The sequence below is a fragment of the Pinus tabuliformis genome, chromosome 1_1 (genome assembly GCF_031772625.1).
Source record: "Pinus tabuliformis cultivar Carrire ecotype Pingquan chromosome 1_1, CPIR1, whole genome shotgun sequence".
NCBI lineage: Eukaryota > Viridiplantae > Streptophyta > Pinopsida > Pinales > Pinaceae > Pinus > Pinus tabuliformis.
The window spans coordinates 198,723,424-198,749,336 of record NC_142297.1 but is presented as its reverse complement, the minus strand read 5'-3'; the positions used below and the strand labels follow the sequence as shown (position 1 = coordinate 198,749,336).

Here is a 25,913-nt window from a genome sequence, read left to right as displayed (position 1 = left end):
ATGAGACCATGGAGGTTGGGTTAAGTCAAAGTAACACCTACCATTCAATCACATTTAGCCTAAGGAGGTGGGAGAGAGTGTTACACCTATGTTGTTGTATGTCACTGAAATGGAAAAGAAGTGTGCAAGTGTAGTCAACCTATCAACCACCACATCAATGAAATATTTACACATTACCTTAGGTAGCCCTATGACGAAATCCATGGAAATATATTTCCACTTTTGAATAGAAATAAGTAGGGCTTGAAGTAGACCAATTGAATAAATATGCTCATTCTTTCTTTGCTGGTGTTGTAGCTTTCTCTATCTCGTGTCACACAATTTCTTGAGAAGATATAGAAGCCTCCTATAGACAACCCCTGGTTTGAAAGAAAAGGGTCAGTGCCTAGGGCATCCGAGAGGAGTTCTTTTGAAGATTATCTAAGGTATTTATACTACACTCCATATGTCATATAATTTGAAAAGAGATAAATCAAAGCTTGGTTCAATAGTCCTTCACCAAGGTTGACTCAAGCAGACACACATATCTAAATTCTCATGGGTAAATATAGGTTATCTCAAAGAGAAATGCGTTGGTTTTGGTGGCTGACACATAACAATACACAATTGAACATTATTATTGTAGTATAGGTGAACAACAAGAAGGAAAGGAGGGGAATTGATGCAAAGGGCTGTACATAATAAAAAATCCTAAGCAACAATCTCTAGCAGAAATATGGAAGAGTGAGGAGGTGAAAATGCAGAAAAAGTGGGACATGAATTAAGGTCTCAAGCTCTATGCCTCATGAATAAATTTGTCACCAATAAGCATAAGTAAATTTATGTTTACATAAAGGTACTATAGGCTATCAAATAACACAAGTAAATCTGTGTTTACACATGTACTTCACACTACTTAGCAACATACATACAACCATGAGAGAGTGAAACTGGTAGCTTCATTACAAAATTTGAGAGGAGGAAAGACATACATGAAATGATATACAAAGGGGAAAACATACTGTGCATTGCTCCGATTGGAATCAACAAAACAAGTTCATTAATATTTGAAGATGGAGTCCAAATCACTAGTCCATCACATTTAACAATTGTATATGCCCGAGCACCTCATGAATAAGAAAATTTAACCAAAGTGGGACAACTCTCTTTGTAAATCGAGCTCAAAACTTGCAAAAGCAGAATTTGGGCCTCGAGACTGCAGAATTTGGGAACTTGTGTTAAGTGTTTCTCCCCTCTTTTTATAAGGAGAGGGAGAGCTTGAAAAATAGTTACAAAATATCTCATTCGAGCTCCAACCACCTAATCAACTAGCTCTCTGTGTGTGAGAAGTTTCTTATACACAAATCATTACAAAGGATTTGATTCCTTTCTTGAAAATGCAACAAATTACAAAATAACAAAATATGGGAAAACATAATGATGGCTAGAGAAAAATATCTCCATGCCACTTCTTGTGATGGCCTCTAATGAGGATACATATTTTCCATGATGTTCTTCTTCAGTTACTCGACCAATTCTCCTGTCGCGTTCCTCTTAACCGCTTGAATTCCCCACTTTCTAGAGTTGGGAGCGACCAACCGTGGTGCCCTTAGTGGTGTTACGAAATCATTGTTGCCAACTCATCCACCTTTTAAATCTTTTTAATACACTATTAGATCCTCTCTCATCGCAAGTTTTTCAAACACCAACTGTTCTAAAGTTACGACATCCTCAACCTCCAACATGCCCACCTCTGATATGACGTCATTACTCTATGTGGCACCTCATGAGTGGTGACATGTGTCATCGAGATTTGTCCCCTTAGGCCACTCAAAATGCCAAAACTTCCTGCCACATGTCCTGTCGTCTCGCCACATCATGATGAAATCAAATGCCATTGTATCTTTATCGGAACCAATCATATGCTGTCATGTGTCTTTATCGGAGCCAATGGTATGTTTCCATGTGTCTCGCTAGAGGAGAGAGAAAAGGGCTCATCAACTTTTGGTTTTGCAATGAAATCCTTCATTAATCCCTTATCAACATTCCTTGATGCTTTCTAATACTATCGGCACTTTATGATATCACAAATTTTTAAAGGTTCTCACTTTAAGAAGTTCCAATTTTGCGATACGACGTGTGTTAATGCTCCGATGTTGCGATCTCCAATATTCTAGACCTTCAATATTGCGATCTCTCATATTGTGATGTGCTAGACCTTCGATATTATGATCTCCGATATTTTGGACCTTCAATATTCCAATCTTTGATATTGCAATGTGCTAGACCTTTGATATTGCAATCTCCAATATTTTGTATCTCCAATATTACAATCTTCGATATTCTGGACCTTCGATATTGTGATCTTCGATATTTTGGACCTCCGATATTGCAATCTCTCATATTCCTTCTTTCCTAAGGCTTCAAACCCTTGAAACTTCTACAAACCATATCTTTTGATCCACGAGTTTATTTTTGGATTTCCACATATCGTTGAAAATCTTGTTGAGAGCACTTTCCAATGGAGAGGTTTAGATAATATTTGAGTCATTATGCGTCTTGGAAGATGACTACAAAATTCTCTTCTCTTTTTCACTCTTTTGACATCATTTCACACCATTCGAACAATTTTGTAGTAAGTGACAACATTGGCTCCAATTGGGGATAGTGCCTTGCTCACAAGTTTTTGAGAACATGTAGACAAGTAGCCTTCACCATTGGGCATGGAGTCAAAAATATATTGAACCTGTAAAACCAAAAAACCTCCATGGAACTTTAACTCTCAGGAGTCCCTTCCTCATAAAAACTGAAATGTAGAACCACAAATTCTAACAACTGGAAATTAAATGCTCACCTAGTGAGATTATTTATATACAAATCCTACATATGCATAGGGATCAATTCACCCAAGCGTGGTAAATCGTCCAATGATACCAACCCAACATCTGAGTACTAGAGCTTATGTCATCACTCTCTACAAAGTTAGCAATTAAAATAGGCATTAACCATTTGAAAGCTTGACGTAAAACATTTAATACACACCCCATAATCGAGATCAGCTACTCAACAAAGAAAGATGTCATATAGCCATCTACTGGATCATATAACTGATGAGAAACATTTACAACCATCTCTCTTTCTCGAACAATTTCTAGGAATGAATATTTCTGCAAAAGACAACCACAAACCCTACTTGGTTCTTCAACTTTGGGCTTTTCTTGAACAAGTTGTTGCTTAAAGTATTCTCCCCACTTGGTGGTAAGTAAATCTCTTTGAAAGTATGCAACAATCTCATCCTCCTTTGAATCAACTAAATCATAGATTGGAGAATCTTTATCGATTTTAATACTAGTTTCTTGAACTTGTTCTCCATTTGAAGGATGTGAATCGTGAACTGGAGCCTCTTTGTTAACCTCCTGGTGGGTCTCCTATTTTGGTGCACCTTCCCATGACTTGGGCTATTGTAGTCCTACATTACTCAACATCCCATCACATTCATACCAATCATGAGAAGGAGAATCATAAAATTCGGTAGAATAAGATCTTCGAGGGTTTGTTTTTAGCTCGATGATGTATCCTTCTTCCCTTTCTTGATTGCTGGGTGATGTTTCTTGATGCTAGTATATGTATTCTTGGAGTTGAGCCCCACAAACATCTTCAATAGGATCATTAACCTCAAAAATATTTTAACACTAAAAAGTGCACAACAATCTTCAAACACAGCACCAAGTGGATATAATATTCTGTAGAATTCATTAAATGCTATGTGAAAGTTGTTTAAGGAAGATATGTTTCCATGAGGTATTGTTTTGTACCAAGCTCTATCATATTCGTCTAAAAAATACATTAACAACTTCCTTTTCACATCTTCAAGAACAATAACTTGTTGTTCGATGCATTCATGAAAGTCCTTGAGTTGTTGGTTTGGTCGTCTATCTGTGCTTCCACTGAATCTAGGAAAACTCGTATACCATTCGTGATATGGAGGAACATGATGGGGATAACCAACAACAAAAGAAAAATCTAGTGGGGAAAATTTGTTGGCCAAGAAAGAAGGAAGGGTCATTTTGAAAACCCCTTTAGGTGAGTGATCTCAAATTCAAAGGTAGGGGAAATTTTCAGTTGTTTAGCATCAAAGCGAGTATGATGCTCCTTGAAATATAGAATGACCAAATAAATATATAGAGATTGAAGTCGTCACGGTGTTTACAACAAGATTCAAAAAATGGATTTGTTAGGATGTTTACAATAATATTCAAACAATGGAGTCGACAAGTTGAGATATCTCCAACCAACACTTCCCTTGCTCACCCGACAGAGGGAATGTAAAAATTGTTGTACCGAGGGAAAAGTATTCTGATTCATTCACTTGAAAAGATGCGAGAAAGATGTTGTAGTTTTTTCTATCTTCTGTAACACAATTGCTTTAGAAGATATAGAAGCCTCCTAGAGACACCCCCAGGTTGAAATGAAAGGGTGAGTGCCTAGGGAATCCGGGAGGAGTGCTTTTGAAGATTATATAAGGTCTTTCTACTGCACTCCATATGTCACATAATTTTAAAAGAGATAAATCAGAGCTTGGTTCAATAGTCCTTCACCAAGGTTGACTCAAGAAGACACACATATCTAAATACTCATAAGTAAATATGGCTTATCTCAAAGAGAAATGTGTTGGTTTTGGTGGCCGACACACAATAATACACAGTTTAAAAATTTTATCGTAGTATGATGAACACGAGGAAGGAAAGGAGGGAAATCGATGTACAGGGCTAGACATAACACACAATCCTAAGCAACAATATCCAATCGAAATATGGAAGAATGAGGAGGTGAAAATGTAGAAAAAGTGGAGCGCAAATTAAGGTCCCAAGCTCTATGCCTCATGAATACATTTTTCACCAATTAGCATAAGTAAATCTATGTTTACACACAGGTAGTGTATGCTATCAAATAACACAAGTAAATATGTGATATCAAATTACTCAAGTAAATATGTGTTATTTGATATTCTCGACCTTCGATCTTATGATCTCCGATATTCTGGACCTTCGATCTTGTGAACATTGATATTTTGGACCTCTCATATTGCGATCTATGATATTCCTTCTTTCCTAAGGCTTCAAACCCTTGAAACTTTCGGAGACCATATCTTTTGATCAAGGAGTTCATTTTTGGATTTCCACATATCGTTGGAAAGCTTGTTCATAGCACTTTCCAATGGAGAGGGTCTCATGTAGGCTTTGAGTGCTTATACCACTTGGACAATGACTTCAAAATTATTTTCTCTTTTGCACTCTTTTGGCATCATTTAGCACCATTCTAACAATTTTGTAGTAAGTGACAACAACTAGAAAATAGGAAAGTATATAATATAATTATGCACCTCTTTCTTAAGTCCTTGCCATTACAATTTGTCCTAGATGTAAGTGTAGGTTTTAAAGAAACTAAGGTGACTAGGTATAAGTGCATCACTAATTGTCCTTAATATCTTTGCATTAAGTTGTGAAGAAGGAACTAAATAAATTCTTCCCTTATACATGATTAACACATTTAAGAAGGAACTAAATAAATTCTTCCCTTATACATGATTAACACATTTACCATTGTATACCTTCCATCATGAATTGTTCCTTCCATAAACTCTATTTCCGATGACTTTTTGGCATATTCTACAACAATTAACTCCCTCCAATTAGTATAAATCTCCACCAACAAACATATGTGAGGCCTCTTGAAAAGTGCACCAACAACTACACTCTTCTTATCCTTCATATATCGTGTGAGAATTATATGTCTATAATCTATTGACCCACTTATGGTTCCTATCATTTATATCTTTTTTGTTCATGAAAGATATTTTTTATTTTTTAATTATACATCATATACTATGGCTCGTCTTGTAGTGAAGCATTAAAGATGAGAGTTTACATCAAAAATTAATAATAACAATAGTAATGATGATGTTGATAAAATTAAAAAAGTAGTAAAGTATGGAAAATATGTCTCTTAACATTATGAAAATAATAAAATAATACATATATTAAAGAATTAAAAATTATTAATAACAAAAAAATATTAAGATGTATAATTCATTCTTTATTCACTTATCAAGTAGTGATTAAAGTGTGTGTGTGTGTGTGTCAATTTTTTCTATTTATGCATAATGTTTACATCTTTGTCCATGGATTTCCAAAATTCTATATGTCTTAATCTTACAAGATTTGTTTTCCGGTAAGTAGAAAAAATCATACATAACCATATAGAAATGGAAAAAGACTAAGAACCAAAAGAGCAAGTATGAGATAAAATTTTAGATCCCTTGTACCATTATGAGCCACCCATATATATATATATAGATATATATATATATATATATATATATATATATATATATATATATATATATATATATATATATATATATATATATCAATTTTACATAAAGAAAATTCCATAACAAATGGCTTAGCAGATATGAGTTTCTAGAAGTCAAAACCGGGAACACAACGGGAGGCATTCTCACGCTTTGGAACCCCCAAAAAGTCAGCATTATAGATGCAGAGGCAACGAGAAATTACTTATCAACTATCATTCAACCATTAGGGATGTTTGAGACCTTCCTCGTTACGAATGTCTATGGTCCTCAAAGAATAGATGAGAAAATCAAATTTCTGAACTCCCTGGAAAATCTCAGAAGCAGACATGAAGAAATCCCTTGGGTCATTGGAGGAGACTTTAACATGATTAAATCGCTTTCAGAAAAAAAAAGGGGGAAACGAGAATCCTCAGTAGAGATTCAGTCGGCTTCCACTCTTTCACAAAAGACATGAAAATGATTGATACTGAAATGCAAAACGACCTTTTCACTTGGAACAATAAAAGAGGAGGCAATGCTTAGGTTGCCTCAAAGTTAGACAGATTTTTGATCTTTGAAAATTTGATACTTTCCAATACAGAAATATCTACTACTATTCTTCCATTTGGAGGCTCGGACCACTCGCTGATCCAATTAGAAATCAAGGGATTCGATGCTCCCAGAAACAAACCCTTCAGATTTGAGAATATCTGTCTCTCCCAGCCAGATTTCATCAGCAATATTGAAAAATGGTGGGCATAAGATCTTCAATTTCAGGGCACCAAAATTTTCCTCCTTCATAAAAGACTTCAGTTCATTAAAATCAAACTCAAGGAATGGAACAAGAAAGATTTCGGTAACATTTTTGCTAACAAAAACTCAATGGAGATCAAATTGCAGGAATTAAACCAAGCAATGATCACAGATGGTTATGACAAAACCAAAAATGAGCAAGCTAAAAAACTCAATCTTGACTCGGAGAAATTATGCAATCAGGAGGAAATCTTTTGGAGACAAAAGTCAAGAGTCCAATGGCTCAAAGAAGGTGAACGAAACACTAGTTTTTTCCATCATTCCACCGTAGCCAATAGAACGCATAACCGAATCTCATCAATTTTGAATGCAAATGGGGAGCTTCAGACCTCTCACAAGAATATTGATGAGGTGTTGGTTCAATATTTCAGAGGCATCACCAATGAAAATAATCTAGACAGAGATCACTACATCAAGGAAATTATAAAGAATATTCCGAGGATAGTCTCGAGAGAAGATAACTTTAACCTGAACAAACCAGTTACCGAAGCAGAGGTTAGCATGGTAATCAAAGACATGCAGAATGGCAAAGCTCCTGGTCCTGATGGGTTCAATGTTGACTTTTTCAAAGCCTGCTGGCACGTTGTCAAACAAGACATTTTGGAGGTGGTAGAGGACTCCAAAAGAAGCAAATCCATGCTGAAAGCCCTCAACAACTCATTCATCACCTGATCCCCAAGCAAGACTCGGCCTGGACTCCTGACAAGTTCAAGCCCATTGCTTTATGCAATGTCGTTTACAAAATTATTTCCAAGACCTTGGCCAACAGACTCAAACCTCTTCTTCCTTCTTTGATTTCGGGGGAACAGTCTGGTTATGTTGAAGGAAAATCCTGGATAACATTATTCAAGCCCACGAGGTAGTTCATTCTCTCACTAGTAAAAGGCAAGCCGGTATGATCATGCAATTACACATAGCAAAAGCATATGACAAGGTGAACTCGACTTACCTCAAAAAGATCCTTTCTACTTTTGGTTTTGATCATGACTTGATCAGATGGGTTATGGCTTTAGTTACTTCAACCAATTTTTCAATTTTGGTGAATGGATTGCCCTGTGAAATCTTCTCACCTTCGAGAGGCCTCAGGCAGGGTGACCCACTCTCTCCCTTTCTTTTTATCATCTTAATGAAAGGATTGGGCTGTTCCATTAAAAAGGCTCAAGCCTTGGGAAAGATCATGGGCCTTCATTTAATGGAGAATGGCCAAGCCTTAACTCATCAACAATTTGTAGATGATACCATGTTGTAGGGTATCCCCACAGTCAAAGAAGCTACAACGTACAAAAAAATCTTAAATGACTTTGCCTCGGCTTCAGGTATGCAAGTCAATCTCTCCAAATCAATTTTTTTTTTCTCAAACACTAACATTGGTATTCAAAGGAACATCTCCAGGATTCTGGGCTTTCAAAGGGAATTCCTCCATTCAAAATATTTGGGAATCCCCCTAACAGATAAACCTTTGCACAAAAGTATTTTGGAACCGGTTATCAACAAGATGCAAGACAAAATCAAAAGATGGACTTACAGAGCGTTGAACCTTGCTGGGAGATTGATCTTAACGAAGGCAGTTCTATCCCAGTTTTCCTTTTATTAGCCCTGCCAGCTCCCAAAAGAGTCTTACAACAATTTAGGAACATTCAGAGAGACTTTCTCCGGGGCAAGGAGGAAACCAGAAAGAAGTGGGCCCTGGTTTCTTGGGATAAAATCTGCAAACACAAGAGTCATGGAGTCCTTGGCCTAGACGATCAGGAGATTTTAAGCAATGTTTTAGGAGCTAAACTCTAGTGCAGATGGGTTAAAGAACCAAAGGCACAACGGGCTAAAACCTGGAAAGAAAAATATGCAAACTCCTCGCAAACAAGTGATCTCATTAGAATGTGAGGGAACATAAAAGGCTCTCACATCTGGAATAAGGCCTCGAACAATAGAAGCATGGTTCAAAACAACAACTTCTGGGAAATCAGAGCTGGTGATCAGGCTCTCTTCTGCAAAGATAAATGGCAACAAGAACCAATGTTTCTAAGGGAGGACTTTATGGGCATCAAACAAGAAACTCACTTCCAATGACTAATAAAAGTAAGGGACTTCTTGAACCCTCCGCAGGACACTAAGAAATGGAGAAGCTGGAGAAAAATGGAATGCAGAGCACACGACCCCATAAAAGCAAAAACAAAAGACCTCATGAACATTTTAGTTCAAAGGAAGATCCTGATTTCAGATGGGAAAGATCAGTTACGATGGGGTCAAAACAAAGCAGGAATCTTTAATATTAAGGAAGCTAAAATAATTTCTCATAACCTAGATCACTGCTGTTTGGCTAAGTCCTCGCAAAAACTTTGGAGATACCGAGGATGGATGAAAATCAAACTGTTTATGTGGTTAGTTCATCACAGGAAAATTTTAACTTGGGATAATATGCAGAGGGGGGGAGTGATGGGGCCTTCTAGATGCAAATTATGTGAGGCTCAAGAGGAGACTATGGAGCACATTCTCAACAGTTGCACCTACACCTCCTGGTTGTGGGATTCTTTCAATAGCATTTTTCAACACACTGAGACAAAGGCAGCATTATTAACACCGTGAACAGGTGGAGAACAAACTTTTCAGAGCACGAGATCCTTAATTTAGCCTGGTCCTTTACACCAAGCTTTATTATCTGGAACGCTTGGAAAGAAAGGAATAAAAGAATTTTCAAGGATGAAAAAACTACTCCTCTTGGCGTGATGGACTTGATTCTAAAGGAGATAAAAGAGTTTTCAAGGATGAAAAAACTACTCCTCTTGGCGTGATGGACTTGATTCTAAAGGAGATAAAAGAGACTGTCTCCACCACTGTTCTCTCCAACAGCGCTTGAATTGAGAACTCTCAAGTAGCTGGGAATGCATGAAATTATCCTCTATGGTCTAAGCAAAAAAGAGATAACGATGGATAGGGAAAATGAATTCTAGCATCCTCCACCAAAAGGGTTTCTGAAATGCAACATTGATGGGGCTTCTAAAAGCAACCAGGGGACTCCTTGGTATGGAGGGGTGTTAAGAGACGAAGAAGGAAAAAATATTTTTACTTTCCACTCTCATTTAGGCCATGCCTCCAACAACATGGCTGAATTAATGGCTTTGGAGCATTCTCTAGAGCTTCTCAAGCACAATAACTACTCAAATATTCTCTTGGAAGCAGACTCTGAGATTTCTATAAATGCTGTCAAGAAAATCAGCTATGGTACTTCACTGGAAAGGGTCTCAAAACAATGGAGACTCATTCAAGTGTATCAGTGCATTCAAAATCATCTCCAGAGTCTTCGTATAGTCATCTTCAATCATGTTAGGAGGAAGGCCAACAAACTTGCACATCTGCTAGCCAACCAAGGGGTGATCAATCCGATTGCAGAATCAAGTTGAAATGGCACAAAATGGCTCCAAGCAGATTAAAAGCTCTGTGATCAATTCGGATTGCAGAATCAAGTTGAAATGGCACAAAATGGCTCCAAGCAGATTAAAAGCTCTGTGCAAGGCTCAAGCCACAGAGGACAAAAAGGTTTTCAATTATTGGGCGCAAAGAGCAGGCTATGATTAAAGTTCTCCTATCCTCCTCCTTTTCCTTCGGCGGTCGGCTCCTTAAATCACGGCCATGTGTGCTTGATGTTTTCTCTCTGAGGGGTTTGAATTCTTATCTCCCTCGCTCTTTGTTTGGTGCCACTAGGTTTCTTCTTAAGTTTCCGAAGTGCTCGGCTGCGAGCGTTTTTCGGCGGTGGGCTTCGAGGTTCAGCCGGAGGAATGGCTGGTCTATTCCCTCTTCTATTTTTCCTCAAGGCGTTTCTTTCGGTTTAGAAACCATGCTTGAAGCGGTTTTGTTGTCGATCACAAGGCTCTCGAATGGTAAGTGGTTTAGGCTCGTGGAGAGCGATTCCACTCAGCTCTCTCCACGTGGCTGTCGTCAGAGTCTTAATACCACCCTTGGAGCTCCGATATCACTCAGCGCCGTCCATTTCGGCGGGGGCTTTCGACAGTCAGATCTCGTCGGGCTTGTTTGGCGACCCGAGCATGTGTTCATCGCTTGCTTTTTTTCCTTGGGAGGTTTAACGATTTTTCGTTGGTTCTAGTGTGGAAAACCTTGGGCTTTCTTGTTTTTGAGGGTTTGTATTATTCGTTGGCTTGTCCTATAGGCTTTATGTTTTACAGGCCTATTGTAACTTTACTCATTGGTTATTGATATAGAAGAAAAGTCTCTTGCTTCACAAATTTACATAAGGAAAAATAAAATATTTGAGATTAAAAAATATAGATATCTTCACTAAATTTTATTATAAAGAAGATATTTAATTTATTTGATTATTTGGATTTGATATTTATCATTTGAAAAAGAAAATAAGGAATTAAACAATAAAAATAAAATAAATTAATATACACATAAAAAGGGATATTTCTTATTCCATTTTGTAATTTAAGGTATAAAAGAAATTTGTAATTTCTACAATACTTGATTTGGAAGTGATATATAACACTTTAAAAAGTATATTATTAAAAAAAGTAAATATATAAAAAGAGAAATCCAATAAATTTATGATTTCTATTTTTCGATATTGAAAAAAAATATTACTACTATATCTTAAAATATAATAGTAATTTAAAAACACAATTTATACAACAAATAAAATATTTTAAGTATATATTGGAAAAACAAATCATGGAAAAAGATATATCTATATATTGCCAGGCTCTCCAACCTAGTATGGTAGCCATGTCTTAATGTAATGTTTAATATTTTGACAATGTCAAATTACATAAAAATTAGAAAATAAAAACATAAAATTAAATAAAAAGATTAATGTAATGTAAACTAAACATTTTAATTTGGTCAAAATAAAATATAAAAAATAAAAATAACCCTATAAAAATAAAATAAAAATAAAAATGGACCATAGTATTGATTTATTATATTGTAATGGGATGCAAACATTTTAACTCAGTCAAAATAAAATAAAATAAATATAACCCTATAAAAATAAAATAATAATAAAATTAAAAATGACCGGTGGATTGACTAGTGGTATTGAGAAACCTTGGTATTGACCCATAGTATTAATGCTCAATGTAGCCTATTTAAACACTGAAATTAAACTAGCTTAAATAGATTTTGTACAAGTTTGATTATGTAGTTAGATGCATTTTGTTCCATAACTTCTGTGTGTATCACATAGATGTGGATACATGAGGTCTGTATTGGCCCTTTCTTAAATATATGCACTCTACATCATATTTTGTGTGTATGTCTAAGCTAAGTTGATGTTTTAGATGTTGGGCTGCTCATCTTACATAATTTTCTGCCCTTTGGTTTTACTTATAGTTTTAAGTATCCTTGTAGTTAGGAGCTGGGAGCTCCATCTATTTTATCAAAACTTCTTACAGCTGAGGAATATCTGGCAGAGCAAGTGGCTGAAGTGTTGGATCACTCTGGGGTTTTCCTTTTTTCCCTTTTATCATGTGGGCAACAGTCTGAAATGTAAGATCTAGCAGATTTTTTATATTTAGGTAATTAGCACCCAGGATAAAGTTGAACAAAGTGGCATGATCCACTTTAACAAATTCTTGATCCCAAGTCTTGATTTCGTCCTCGGAAATGGCCTATTTCTCATGTGCGGGCTTCTGAGCCTCCACATGGTACTCTCAGTATTCCATGACCTTCCAAAGTACTCCTCTTCAAGAGTAAAATCATTCTTTAAACATAAGGAATGATTTTACTCCTCAAGAGGAGTACTTTCAAAGGAGGAATACTGCAAGTACCATGTCGAAGCTCATAAGCCAGCACATGAGAAATCCGCCATTTCAGAGGACGAAATCAAGACTTGGATGAAGAATTCTTGATCCCAAATTCTTGGCATGATAGACTTTAACAAATTCTTGATCCGAAGTCTTGATTTCGTCCTCCGAAATGGCCTATTTCTCATGTGGGGGCTTCTGAGCCTCCACATGGCACTGGCGATGACCTTCCAAAGTACTCTTCAAGAGTAAAATCATTCTTTAAACATAAGGAATGATTTTACTCCTGAAGAGGAGTACTTTCAAAGGTCATCTAATACTGCAAGTACCATGTAGAGGCTCATAAGCCAGCACATGAGAAATCCGCCATTTCAGAGGACGAAATCAAGACTTGGGATGAAGAATTCTTTAAAGTCGATCAGGCACTTTGTTCTACCTTATCCTGGCTGCTAATTACCTAAACCTAAAAAATATTCTAGATCTTACATTTCAGACTGTTCCTACATGATAAAAGGGAAAGAGACCTAAAAAATATTCTAGATCTTACATTTCAGAGTGTTTCCTACATGATAAAAGGGAAAAAGTGAACGCTAGAAGAAATAAAATAATAATAACAATAAAAATGACCCATACATTGACTGGTAGTATTGAGAAACCTTGGTATTGGTCCATAGTATTAACGCTGAATGTAGCCTATTTAAAGAGGGAAATTAAACCACCTTAAATACATTTTGTGTACATTTGATTATGTAGTTAGATGCATTTTGCCTCTGTGTGATTATGTAGTTAGAAGTAATTTAAAAAAAAAAATCATTGTGGAATAGTGTGGACTAGTCCCTTTAATCTAAATAATGTGGGACATTAGAAAAATGTATATGGAACTATTTTTTTTAATGAAACATATTTATCTTTTTTTTGGGTGAATTTTTTCTATGAGACAGACTCCATTAAACCTTAGTATCAAATAATCCAAGATTTAATTACTGGGACACACTATTAACCACTAACGTAAAGCACTGCTCTCCCTTCTTTGAATGGTGGATCACCTTCCCTTTGCTCCACAGAAGAAAGGTTCTCCAATAATGCTTAAAGAAGATAAGTGTGTGTGCAACTTCAATTGCATCTGCCATAAATTGAGAATGCTCATAAATCTCAATCCTACTACATTTCTTTATGTCTTTAAAATCTCCAATTCCTCAAAATTTCCTCTACTTTTACAATTTGGTAGTAATTGTAGAAGTAGAGAACATTTTGAAGCAAAAAAGCTTTTTGCAATCATGAAGGTGAAGTAGGATTGGGATTTAAGTATGGGGGATTTACGCAGTGCATTATATTAGATATCATTTTTGGAATTCAACTGCGTTAAGTAAGTCATTCAAATGTATGACCATTTCCATGAGAGGCGGCTTGCACCCTGTAACCAGGACTTCCCAGGAGGTCACCCATCCCAGAACTCCTCGCGCGCTTAACTGTGGAGTTTTTCCCCACAATCAAGCCCACTTAGCTTGCTACCCCATTTGCAAAACCTTAGCAAGTATTGTGCCTCATGAACCATTCAAGTAGAGATCCCTTGACTCTTTTTGAATTTAAGTATGGGGGATTTAGGCAGTGCATTATATTAGATATCATTTTTGGGATTCAACTGCGTTAAGTAAGTGATTCAAACGTATGACCATTTCCATGAGAGGTAATCGTAACTGACTAATTTCTCATGATTTTTTGAATAGTTCACTTAGCACTCATTGCATTGGGTGATGCTCACAGGGGTGAAGAAGTGGGATTGAAACTAGTGAAATGTGGAGAACGAATCACATAGCATCAATCATCACTTTCGGGGACCCCGTAACGAGGACTTCCCAGGAGGTCACCCATCCCATAACTCCTCGCGCGCTTAACTGTGGAGTTTTTCCCCACAATCAAGCCCACTTAGCTTGCTACCCCATTTGCAAAAACTTAGCAAGTATTGTGGCTCATGAACCATTCAAGTAGAGATCCCTAGGATTGGGATTTCTAAAAAAATTTAGTTTACCACAAATGAAAATGAAGTTGCACAACTCTTATCATCTTCCAGTATTATTGAATACATTTTCTTCAGTGAGGTGCAAAGCACAAGTGACCCCCATTCAGAGGGGAGAGCAATGCCACATTTCTTGTTTGCACATTTCTTCTTGATTGTGGACATGTCTTGGTATATTTTGGTTTTAGGAGGAAGTTCTGGATAGGAGTTATGATACCAGTTATGGGGCATTGTTAGTCTTTGTATGTTGAGATTTGGGGAAACCAGGTCTCATAACTTATTTAGGTGTGGTCTTGAATTGTAACTGATCTTTGCTTAGCTTTTGATGCGTGTCAATGGAACATATATGTTTTCCTCTTTTCACTAACTTATAAATTCATTTAATGAAAATGGGGCAACTGGTATGTGATGTTTTCAAGGGTTTTTCTTTTGCCAAGAAGCATTTTCATTATTGTTCCATAACTTCTATTTGTATCACATAGATGCATATGGACATGGGGTGTGTATTGGCCCTTTCTTCAGATTAGAATTAGAAGTTATTCATATATGCAATCTACATCATATTTTGTGTGTATGTCTAAGCTAAGTTGATGTTTTAGATGTCTGTGCTGCTCATCTTACATAATTTTCTGCCCTTTGGTTGTACTTATAGTTTTAAGTATCATTGCAGTTATTTATAATTTTAAGTATCCTTGTAGTTAGGAGCTAGGAGGTCCATCTGTTTTATCAAAACTTTCAGTGCTTACAGTGGACGAGGAGGATCTGGCAGAGCAGGTGGCTGAAGTGCTAGATCACTTTGGCTATTTACTAAAAACAATTTTAATTATTGTATTATAGATACTAATCAACCTATTTTTTCTCGAAGTTATAGGAGTTGGTCACCTCTGGTTCAGTTTAGCAAAATATCATCTTCTGTTGCAGATAGATAAAATACAGGAAGCTAGTTGTTGGACTTATTCTTGTGGTCCAAATGCAGAGAGCCTTCATTTACTGAAAGGTTCTATAACAAGGCTGGTTTGGAAAATACACTTTAACATTGTTTCCTCTCTTTTAAATTTCCCATTGAAATTGGAAAGCAAGGTTGATTTAGAAAATATTTGTTTATTTATCTTTTCTTTCCTCTCTTTTAAAATGTCCTTGAAATTAAAAAACTTCCTCTAATGGGAGCCTTTTAAAATGTCCTTGGAATTAAAAAACTTCCTCTATTGGGAGCCCTTTAATTTGATGATAATTACTGTATTTTTTTGGGGTTTAGTTGATGATCAAATTCTTTTATATTTAAGGTATTTGTGGCATGGCCAAGGAAAAATTGCTTCAATGATTTTTTAGTGAGGTGGTTTCAAACAAATCTATTGAGAGCCACAAAGACAACAAATCCTCCTAATCCCTTCTTTGCCTAGTGTATTGTATCAATCCTACCATGACTATCCTTTGGAGCACCATAAAGTTCATAAGAACCACCATCAGTATTTGAACAAATTAAGATTGCATTCTAAGTAGGAATGTATGACAAAGATCTTGGCCCTTGGTTTGGGGGAGAACTGCCTAATGTTTGTAGAAAAATCTCATTAGGTAGGCAATGAAGAGGGATTGTTTAAGTTATTTTCTTCGAGGATAATGCCACAATATTGTTGAGATTGACAGCACTGTAAACCCACTTTAGAATCTGTTCATGTTACCAAAGTTGTTTCTATCTGAATATTATCAATAGCTAATAATTCAAAGGTCCCCAACTTAACTTGGATACTTCTCCAGTTGAATCTCAGTGGTACAATAACAAGAACAACACTAATGGGACTACCTGTAAATAGATTCCAAACAGCTTGGCTTGAGGAGCAACTAAGCTGAATTTAACTTATCTGAACAACCCTTCAGGTGCCCCTGCTTAGTAGAGTAGCCCATTCAAAGGTGTCGTAGAAGCTACTTGCGCAACTCCTCCAAAAGGTCTCCCTTGAAAATGACTCACAGGCTGCCTCTATGAAGCTCCTCCATGGAGTAGGTAGCATTCATTCACATGGTGTCCTTCTGTCCTACAGTTAGTGCACCATAACTTATCTCTTCCTTGGAACTCTTGAAGATTCTGAGTAATAGCTGTAATATACTTATTGAATTGGTTCAATTGAGGAGTTCCTCTAGTCCCCGCAACTCTAGTGTTCCCTGGATACCCTGCCGTGGATTCAATCTGCATAGCACCTCGCTGGGAGTACTTATATTCTGCCACATCAGGGGAATTCTAGTAAAAGGCAGCCACCAGCCAATAAACCACAACTCTTGCTGGGTATGCTCATATCTAAAGAATGTATTGTATTGTGTGAGTTATCAATGGATGTATGTTTTCATCAGCAAAAATACTAACTTCACTTACAAGCAACAATAAACCCTCTAGTTGGTTTGAACTCTCAATTCATAATCCGCAGCATACTATTGAGTCCGGTAACTTCTGGTCAACTCATGAGCAAAAACCAATGAAAAATACATGATCGGATATGTGCACATGAGGGACATATAAAAATCGGATTTTAATAGGTGTGGCTAGTAGCACATCCAAAGAAGAATCTTATAGACACAACAAAACATTTATTTTAAATGGCTACTGTATGAAACCAAGATGACTATTTTATTTTAGAGTTCATTTAGATACGATAGAACGATTTTGACATGAAAATGGTAAATAAGCGTTATTCCAATTGTTCTTTTGAAGGATATTCAGGCAAGTCTAATTGATTGAAACTGCAAAAGCACCAAGTAACAAAATGAAAATAAGTTAAAATAGTGTTACAACCCCAAAATAGATGAGCATCAGTAACAAAATCATGGCAACCTGTTAGGGCTTGAGAAAAGCCGCCAGGATCAAAACATTTGTTGGCCAAACAATTTGCAAATACTTTTTGGTTTTTAGGTGGAATTTGCAATTCTACAGGAATATTCTGGGGATTACAAGAAACCAAGAAATGGAATATTCTAGGGATTACAAGAAACTATGAAGTAGCAAGTTCAGTTCATTTAACGGCAGCATGGAATAATAATAACGATTACTATAGTCCCAGTCATCTCTACTGCAATGACTAACAAAGGCCGGCTGTTAACCGACTCTCCCATTAACTGAACACCGAGTTGTGAATTACCCAATCTGGGTAATCTGACATTGTGCAAGCTTCCTCAACACGAATTGTAAATTACCCAATCTGGGTAATCTGACATTGAATTGTGAATTACCCAATCTGGGTAATCTGACATTGTGCAAGCTTGCAGAAGGGTTCATTTTGAAGTCGTGTTCCAAGTTAAACCATAACTTTTATGCCCTGTGTTCCAAGTTAAACCGTAATTTTTATACATGACTACAACCTATTATGAATACAGAATAGCCAATAACTTAATATGCAATAAAATTCACAGCAATGTGAAACCATGAACCATTCCTGGAATTTCGTTTTCGTAGTTAATGTTCAGGGTGTCTCGAAACATATTGAGGAAGCAGTTTTTGAAATCTTTAAACTTGTGCATTGAATTATATAAACATGTTCAGGGTGTCTCGAAACAATATAAAGCATTGAATTATATTGAATTTTACAGCTTAAAATAAAATACGTCCAGTGCTATCAACATTGTAATCGGGCTTTGACTATCAGTTTGATAGTTTGTGGTCTTCGGTGCTAGCAAGAGCCATCACTGCAAACCAAGTACCAAGTTCATTCTAGAAAGAAAAACAAGCACAGGAAAAAATCAGTGAGAAAAAATAAACCTGTTGTTCGTATTGGGCACATACCACTTGGAGTTTTCGAAGAGAAAATGAGAGGTAAGATGATTGTTATTTTTCTGGATAATTGCAAAGTATTAATATTAGTTTGGAAAGTAAACTACATATATTGTCTATTCCATCGGGAAATTCAAATGACAAATATTGCATAGAGTTGCTTATTTTCTGGTTTTTAGAACTTATTTCATTCTTTGGGTAAAAATAGTTGTTTTTAATTTTTTAATAACAATTTTTTTTATTGATACATTGTGAAAAATAGGAAGTTCAACTTTTGAGTGGCATAACTTTCCCATAAGGACACTCATTGATCAGATTCTTGCACCATTGGAAAGGTCTCTGTGTGTAGAATAACATGTAAAGGTGACATGCTAAAGCTAAAAGGTTTTAACACCCAAAAAATGTTAGTTTAATTAAGTGGGGTGCCTCATTTCTTACTTGATAAAGATGAACCATTTGTGGATTTTAGGAGAGCCATCTCAACCAATATTTCATTCCTTTTGCAAAGGACTATTATATATAAATGACATATTCATCCAACCTTTTCACATAGATCCTAATGTCAACTTTCTTAAGAGGAATGCTCAACTTAATTGTTCCCATCAAAGAGTTTTACACAAGTAATTTCACAACATTTATTGATACAACAATTCTATATGTAATTTAATTTCTGCTCATCTTTACAACAACTTATTGATAAAATTCATTTCTCCCATGTTCTGCAATGTCTTTAGCTAATAGATACCTCATAATTTCCATGTTCAGAATTTATTTCATGCCATTTAAAAAAACTCCAAAGAAATTGAACTCCTCTTCTATGTACCTTGTGTATGCAAGGATTGCCCTTGTTTTGATACATTTATGGTAGTGTAACTTTCTTCTTAAATTTAGCATTCTACTACATCCTTTAGAAGATATATAGAAACTCAAATTTCCATTGTATTTCATTGTCCATAGAGTTAGTTTGATTATTTCCTTCCACATCCCCCCATGCTCCCCCTATGCACATTCCTTTACACCTCTTGGTGCAATTTCTAGATAATATCTAAGTTAGCCAACAAAGATTTAATAAATTTGATTGATATTCCATTAGAGATTCACAATAGTGCCCTATATGACCAACATGGAAAACTTACATTTTGAAGCCAATTTTGAAGCCAATTGGGCTTCTGGGAGGCTAACTTCAAAGGAAAGCTCAAAGCTCTAGGCAACATGTTTACACATACCTCTCATTAACTATGACACAGTCAACAAAGGATGGTGGTGATGACAATTAATCACTATGATGGTCATCCATGTTTCTCTCCCTTCTCTATATATTAGAATTAGTATTACATCTATTAGAGGAGTGGGTAATTGGGTCTTTCTAGAAAGGGATTTGTAGATTTTGTCTCATCTCACATTCATAGGGAATTTGAACTAGTAACATTTTCATAAGAAGTATCTTAACAATGCACCCATTCACCATCAATCCAAGACCTTGTGAGTCTTAGTTTGTGCATTATGTGTTTATAACTATTCTTGTGTTATATATATATTTATGTGTATTTGTCATTTCCTTTGTTGTATTTATGATTTATGTTATTCCAGAATATTTTAAACTGTTAAGAGGTGTCAAGAGGGATCTAATCTCCTCACATGCAAGCCATTTTTAAAGTGTAAAATTTGTAGAAATGTTTGCATATCTAGAAATTTGATGCTCCATCTCATCCTAATAATTCAGAGATGCCAACTCAATTACCCATGGGAACATTTGGCCATCTCACAAAACAGGACCCACTTGGTCACACATTTTTCTATCATTGGAATGAGATGACCTAGATAACTATGTGTTCTAATGACTTGATGGTGCTTTAGGTCTGATCTAGTTCTATAGTGTCAATGAAGGATGGGTCTTTGGCCTAGTAACTTGATGATGAATCCCTTGATATTGGTTTAAATAAGGCAGATGTTAGTTTTTTATGTGTCAACTCCATATCAAGTATGGAAGGAATTATACACCTCCTTTATAGAAATATTTCACTATATATATTTTTGTTCATTTAATTTATATAATATATACATAATTGATATTGAAGTATTTTGTTCAACATAACCATTAAAATATTTCATTTATGATACACCTTGTCCACATTAAAATGTTTTTTAAGCTATTGGTAAATTTCTTTCACTATATGTGAAATTGAAATATTTTATTTATAATCTATGTTTGATTTTTTTTACTCATTCAATTTTTCATGGACTATGTATTAGTTTGTGTCTTATTATGGGCTATTTAGTAACTTTCATTTCTATTAGTTAGTAATTTTTAGTTTTTATTTTATTTCTTTTTTATTTAACTTTTTTTTTTCATTTTCATGAATTATAGTTTTTTCCCCATATTCCCAATTTAATATCACTTATTATTATATTAAACACACAAACACATATAAGTTATAACACATAAAATATATTAAAAAATAAACATATATATTAAAGTGTATATATCTTAATACAAATAATATTAGCTAATCATAGTTCTTACTTTTTACATTTAACAATACATCATTTTTTTGGTTGATTTATTTTGTGATGAAATCTTTGCCTTTGTTATTTTTTAATTTAATTAAACTATATTTAAGCTAAATGACACATTAATTATGTATTAAAAATTGAATAAATTATACATTTATTTGATATTAATATAAAATTCAAACCAAAATTAACTTATTTTATTTATTTAGACCTAAGTCATATGACATGAGAACATGGGAAAGAGAAGACAAATAAATACGAGTATTCAACACTAGACATGATGACCAAAGACACAACACAGGAAGGAGGCCTTCCAAGTCTTTCGAAGAACAAGGAGGCCTTCGCAAAGGGATGAATTGCCTCTGAACCCGCAAGTGGGAAATAGACTTCACGGGACCAATTCAACCACTAGGAAAGAAGATATGAGCAAGATACATCATTATGGAAAGCGAATACCTAACCAAGTGGGTTGAGGCGTAGCATGTGAAGGATTGTAGCGGGACCACAACTCAGAAGTTTATTTTTGAATACATTTTGTTCGTAATGTGGCTGCCCTAAAATTTCTATGAGCAATATGGATACACACTTCTTGACTGAAACAATGGTTGCCTTGCTTGAAGAGTTCCAAACGTATCATCAGAAAAGTATGATGTATCATCATGAGGCAAACACAACAGTGGAAGCCTTTAATAAATCCAGAGAATTCTTTAACGAAGATTTGTAATGAAAATGAGAATGATTGGGATGTGCCCATACCAAGTGTGTTATGGGCGTATAGAACTAAGTGTACACACACCGTTCAGATTGGTTTATCGACAAGAAGCCATAACCCCAATGGAGTACATCATACCAAGTTTGCGTATTGTTGGAGTTACAGAGATGTCTGATCACCATACCATGGAAGAATGCCTCGCACACATAGTTGAGTTGGAAGAAGATCGCTTCTTGGCCGGTTTTCATCAGCACGTGGAGAAGGATCGTGAAAATCCATGGCATGATCACCACATTAAGCAACACACCATTAAAATTAGGGATTTAATGATGCTGTATGGTAGTAATTTCACGAAGTTTCTAGGGAAGTTCTAGTTGCATTGTTTGGCACCATATATTGTAGGAGATTACGAATGGAAGTGAAATTCAACTTGCGAAGCTGAAAGGAGATCTATTTACATGAAAGATCAATGGGAGTCGTTGTACAGGGGTGATAGTGCCCTCCACAATGACTATATGGATGTGGGTTAGTTGTAGTACTCTAGGCATTTGCAAGGGAGTGTTAGACTATAAACTACACTACCAAAAGGATAGTTTGGCGAAGTGAATGGGTTATGTGACGAATCAAAGGAAGGAGCAGAAGAGACTTGGGATGAAGGCGCTACAATAGAATGGTGGGTCTTTCATAGTGTGGATAAAAAGTGACCATGGGAAGCACTATAGATGATTGGATGGTGATTTTTCTGTTAAAGGGAGCAGGGGGGAGAATTTAAGTAGCATAGCTTTGGAAATCTACCACCAAAAGTGCATTAATGACATGAATATGGAGGGACAGGAGAGATTTGAATTCAAATTGGGCTATAAATATAGCATCCCACTCCACATTTGAACACTTTTCTTCTTGAAAAATTGCTGTGATATTTTACGTTTTAGTTTGCGCCAAGATAATTGTTGCATGTCTGCAAAATATTGTGAAATACTTTGAGAGAAGATTTCATAGCGAGGATTCTGGAATTTAAGAGACTAGAAACTTGAAAGATTCCTTGAGAGAATGACTCGAACCAGATGTGAGTCGACCCAACTTGTGTCTTCAACTTTGCCTACTACAACACCAAGGTTACCAAGACCTAAACCATCTACCTCTACGAAAAGAGAAAAGAAGCAATCGCCGCACAAAAATCCAATGGAGGTTAGAAAAAGGGGAAGATGGATAAAACAAAGTAGCTCACGGAACCCGTGGACTTAGACGATGAAGAACTCACCATGGGGATTAAATAAATAGATGCAGATGAAGTCGTGTCCACTACTCGACTACCTCCTTATATACCACCGAGGAAATCCACCGGTAAAGTGATGAAGGATCCCTATTCGGCGAAATTCATGTTCTCCACACCATTGCTATGAGAGAACTTACCTTTTGAGGGAAATATGATGTCCCCAATACCATATTTAAAGATGGAGGACTAGGAGTTATGGGATCACGTGAAGTTACTAGAGCTAGAACATATAAAATACATGAAGAAGGTATACTATGAGGAGTCAGATGTTACATGAATCGAACCAATGAAGTGGGGAGTCAGGGTTGAGTGCACTAGATTGCTCAATATGTTGTGGGTGCCACATTTCAGCCACGACACCATTAACACAATTTGTGTGTGTAAATTATTAACACTTGTTCATGATGGATTCCTTTGGTTGGGAGGGCCCATATCAATCACTCATATGCTCATTCACTGCATAACACTATTGTCGTATCAAGGAGTAGACCGTGTAGATTCTTTTGTAGGAAAATCGTAGGAGAAGAAGTTGGTGGATCACATGAAGAGTGACTTAGAGTTGGTGAGGAAATCATGTGGCTATGAAATTAGTTCGATATGACATGGTGTGGTGTTGTTCACTACACAAGAAAATGTCGCATTGATGAAGTGCTAGCGCGAGTAGTATCTCTCGCTATGGAGTGCATTAAGGTAGTCTACTATAATTGGGATAAATATTCATGTCATGAGTTTATGGAAGATTTCCAAGAGGCTCAATACAATGGAAAAGTGTTCCACTACGTGTGGTTACTTCTATTGATTGTGCAAGTGGCCTCCATGATGTCGAAGGAAACTGAGTTCCCGCAACTTGATCCAGATCTATGCAAGACCAAACAATTTTCCTTGTTGTGGGCGACGAAGGACCGAGAGTCTGTTATGGAGATGGAAATATTTTGGGTCCTCTTTGAATCAGAGTTGAGGATGTTGATTAACCAATGGCCACGTTTATCACCGAGATTGCATGCCTAGTATGTGCCAAGATAATTTTTGTAAGTTTGCAGAAGATTGGGAAATAATTCGAGAGAAGATTTCATAGCGAGGATTTGGGAATTTAACTGATTGGCAATGTGAAAGATTCCACGAGAGAATGACCGCAACCCGATCTGAGCTGACCCAACTTGTGCCTTCAACTTTTCCTACTACAACGCCAAGGTTACCGAGACCTAAACCATTTGCCTCTGCGGCAAGAGAAAAGAAGCAATCATCGCACAAAAATCCAACGAAGGTGAGAAAAAAGGGGAAGTTGGATAAAACCAAGCATCTAATAGAACCAATAGACTTAGACGATGAAGAGCTTACCATGGGGATTGAATAAATTGATGCATATTAATTTGTGTTGATTACTTGACTACCTCCTTATATAAAACCAAGGAAATCCACTGCCAAAGTGATGAAGGATCCTAAATTGGAAAAATTCATGTTCTCCACAACATTGCTATCGAAGAACGTACCTTTTGAGGGAACTATGATGGCCCAAATACCATATTTAAATATGGAGGACTCGAACTTAGGGGATCACGTGAAGTTCCATGAGCTAGAACAAAGAGAATACGTGAAGAAGGTATACTATGAGGACTCAGATGTTACATGGCTCAAACCAATGAAGTGGGGAGTCAGAGTTGAGTGCGCGTGATTGCTCAATATGTTGTGGGTGCTACATTTCAGCTGCAACACCATTAAAATGGTTTGTGTTCATCAATTATTGACACTGGTTCATGATGGATGCCTTTGGTTGGGAAGGCCCATATCAATCACTCATATGCTGATTCACTACATAACACTATTGTCATATCAAGGAGTAGACCCTCTCAATGCTTTCGTAGGAAAATCGTAGGAGAAGAAGTTGGCAAATGAGATGAAGAGTGACTTCGGGTTAGTGAGGAAATCTTGCGGTTATGAAATTAGTTCCATATGAGATGGTGCAGTGCAGTTTGCTACACAAATTTTGGCCAAGGAAATCACGAGGAAGTGTCGCATTGATGAAGTGCATGTGAGAGTAGTATCTTTGGATGTGTAGTGCACTATAGTAGTCCAATATAGTTTGGCTAAATATTCATGTCATGAGTTTTTAGAAGATTCTTGGGAGGTTCACGACAAGGGCAAAGTGTTCCACTATGTGTGGTTACTTCTGTTGATTGCGGAAGTGACCTCAAGGATGCCAAAGGAAACCTAGTTCTCGCAGCATGATCTAGATCTATGTGAGACTTCAAAATTTTCCTTTATGTGGGTGACGAAGGAGCTAGAGTGTGCTATGGAGATGGAAATATTTTGGGTCATGTTTGAATTGTAGTTGAGGGTGGTGATTAACCAACGACCATGGTTATCACCAATATTGTATGACGAGTATCCAAATGTCGCTCATTTCAAGGGAGATTTTCATAATTTGTTTATTTGAGTAAACAAAGATTCCGTGGGCACATGGCACAAGTTTCCATACTTGGTCGCTGAAGATGACATTATGGGGGTCATCAATAAATGGATAAGCGACTCGCTCACCCCATCTGATAGGGGTTCAGAAAGGCGTAAGTTCGCCAAAGGTGGAGCACAGAAAACCACAGTTGTGACGACAAGAGCGAAAGAGAAGAAGAAGGAAGTACATAAGTCTTTCGTGAAAGAAAAGGCCACGACAAAAGAAAAGGTTGCGCAACAGAAAGAGGCTTCTGCAAAGGAGAGAGAAGCACCAAAAGAGAAGGTCTCA

General features: G+C 36.4%; 1 long non-coding RNA gene across 1 annotated transcript in view; it reads left to right on the top strand.

Moving 5' to 3' along the window:
• LOC149212206 (uncharacterized) overlaps positions 1-25,913 on the top strand; it is a 288,442-nt gene that overhangs the window by 88,185 nt on the left and 174,344 nt on the right. Inside the window, exon 2 of the long non-coding RNA XR_016250218.1 lies at positions 18,494-18,716. This is a non-coding gene — a long non-coding RNA (uncharacterized LOC149212206). The remainder of the gene's footprint in view (positions 1-18,493; positions 18,717-25,913) is intronic.